We start from the raw sequence: 3,012 nt of genomic DNA on the forward strand, positions 1-3,012 counted from the left end.
AAATAGTGAATAAAGTAAAAATCGTTTGAAATTGCATTGAGAACTTATTGACTGGTATAAAAATACACCGAATATATAAAGAACAGTTAAATATCTTGACTATACCAAATTGGAAAAAACAGAAAGGTCTATAGTTTTTAAAAAAATCGATAAATTGTGCAAAGTGGAAATAGGCCTAGACCGCAATAATAAATTTGTAACGGGTGAGCGACAGAAGGCATCGAACGAGCCTATTGTTCTCGGCTCGCTAAGGAATGCCAAGGTCGTGCACTCGAACCGTATTATTGTCGCTTTGCGCGGGTTCCTTCCTTACGGGGTAGACAGAGCCTAACAAACTTAATTCTAAATAATAACTTAAAGCAAAATTTTGTAGTTGTAGCTTGTAGTACAATATTGAACTAGTCAATTATTATAAAACCGCTAAATAGGTATGAATTAAATATTAAATAGATACAAAATAGGTTGAGTGCGGCCGTCGACCGCTCGCAGGTCACGCCTCCCAGTGACGTAGTAGACGGCATTCCGCCAGCCTATTGTTCTCGGCTCGCTGTGGAATGCTATTGTCTCGGCGTTGCGTTTGTTGATATCGGAGTGCATGAAGTGTATGGGACCTTTGCGGGTTGGACAGAGCCTAACAAGAAAAATTAAAATCTTAACTTTTAGAATATCATAGGGTGGAATATGGTTTAATATATGGTTTTTAATACTACAAAAATAGTAAATAAAATATAAAACAAGAAATAGGCATAAAAAATTGACAATTAGCAAAATATAGGTCGGCATTATTAATTAAGTTGACTCGTACAAATTACAGCGGCACCTATTGGCTAAGTGATTTAAATTGTATTAGCTTAAGTGTTTAACTATTTATTTATTTATTACACATCTACATATTGCAGCCCCCATATACAGGGCTGCAACTAGTATTGACGTTGATTGTTATTCATCAACTTTTAAACTTTATTTTTACTCTCTGCTTTTAAAAATATTATATACAACTTTTACAAACTTACTTTTAACTATTGACAATGATTCGCACACCAAAAACAGTTACTTTTAAAAAGACTTTAAATTATGAAAATTCCCCATCGCCTTCTCAACAACAGCAGTGTGACCCTTCCCCTGTAGATTCCCTAATCCTAATACCGTCAGCAGATGATTACTATACTCCAAATACTAAAAGGAAGGACAGGTATTTGCAGTATCTCCCCAATACTCCTATCCTAAAACCAAAACATAAAAGGAAGTTACTGACGGATGATGAAAGGGACGATCTTTGTAGTCGCATCAGAAATCTCCTTGAGGAGATCGGTGAAGAGGTGGAGAAAGCCCTAAGACTGAAGAGAGAGACCAAAGATATTATAAAGAACAAGATAAGAGAGGCCGATGACCTGACGTGCGATCTGGCCATCTATCAGGAACTCAAAAACTTCACGCCTGGCCAGAATCCCAGTATCCGCACGCAAACTTCCCCCATCCCCCAGAACGAGACAAAATTGGGAGATTTAGAAAAGTTCCTGCAGCCGCTCGTGGACAAGCTCGAGGAAAACTCCCGGAATATACGGGAGCTGATGGACCTTCGGAGGGAACCAGTGCAGAGCACGTCGACCCAGGCTCCAACGTACTCACAGATCGTAGCTGCTCCCAAGGAAAAGCCCCTCACCCTACATTCCGTCATTGTCGATGACAAAACAGGAATGGGGACGGGTGAGGAGGTAATGGAGAGGATACGGGAGGCAGCAGGAGAAGGCGGAGACTGGGTCAAAATAGAAAGGGTAAGGAAGACCCGTGACAGGAAGGTGATAATAAGCTGCAGGACAAAAGAGGGTAGGGAGAAGCTGAAAAATCGAATTGATAAAATAAAAAATTTACAGGCCAGAGAGGTACAGAACAAAAACCCACTTCTCGTTCTCAAAAATGTTCTGAAAAATAGCAACGAGCAAATAATAATCAAACTTAAGGAACAGAACAGCAAGCTCTTTAAGGAGATCAATGAGGAGGAGAGAGAAATGGTAGTCAAGTTCCGGAAAAAATCAAGGAACCCACTGCTGGAACATGTAGTGTTCAGTGTTTCCCCCAAACTGTGGAAGTCAATAGTCGAGGCCGGCTCAGTGCGCATCGACATGCAGCGAATCCAGGCAGAGGATTACTCCCCGCTGGTGCAGTGTTCGATGTGCCTGGGCTACGGCCACGGCAGACGACATTGTAAAGAGAAGGTGGAGCGGTGCTGCCACTGTGGTGGGGAACACCGGAGGGAGGTATGCCAGGGCTGGGCGGCGGGAGCCGTCCCATCGTGCCTGAACTGTCGCGCGGACGGAAGCGCGGTGAGTGATCACAACGCTTTTAGCTCCGCGTGTCAGGTCAGGCAAAGGTGGGAGGCTCTCGCCAGATCCAGGATCGCATATGCATAGTCATTGATCGTGGTCTCTCGGCGTGTCGTGGCTTACTGATATTGCCATATAGATGAACAGCAGCTCATTATATACTGCAATAATACAAGGCGGGTCGCGGCATGTCCGCGAGGTCACGGTCAAGGGCCTAGTGCTAAAGGAAACACAAATGTGTCTCCGAACCAAGAATTATCACCATTCTTGGGGCGAAAACACGGGTGATTAATTTATGCGAAACAATAACTAAACATGACAAATTCATACAAAGGGACAATCCATGCATTCCAATTATCTATGAAAATAAACTTGTTGTTGCGACTTATATTAGTTTTAAGCATTTAACATATGACGCTAGTTAATAATATAATTGTAAAAAATATTAACGAATAGAAATTGTAAATAATAGGAACAGTAAGAAATTTTAAAATAGAGAGAATTTAAATTACGTTAAGCAAATTAAGCTTATAAGATAGACTAAATGTTTATGAAATTAAGTAAATATGTACCTGATAATAAAAATATGACTAGTATGTTTACCAAGTAAATATGTTATGATTATAAAAATATTGACCAGTATTAAAATTAAAATATATTAATATGATAAAAAGTAGTGAGTCGTAAA

This window comes from Amyelois transitella, chromosome 4 (assembly GCF_032362555.1).
Source record: "Amyelois transitella isolate CPQ chromosome 4, ilAmyTran1.1, whole genome shotgun sequence".
In the NCBI taxonomy this organism is placed as follows: Eukaryota; Metazoa; Arthropoda; class Insecta; order Lepidoptera; family Pyralidae; genus Amyelois; species Amyelois transitella.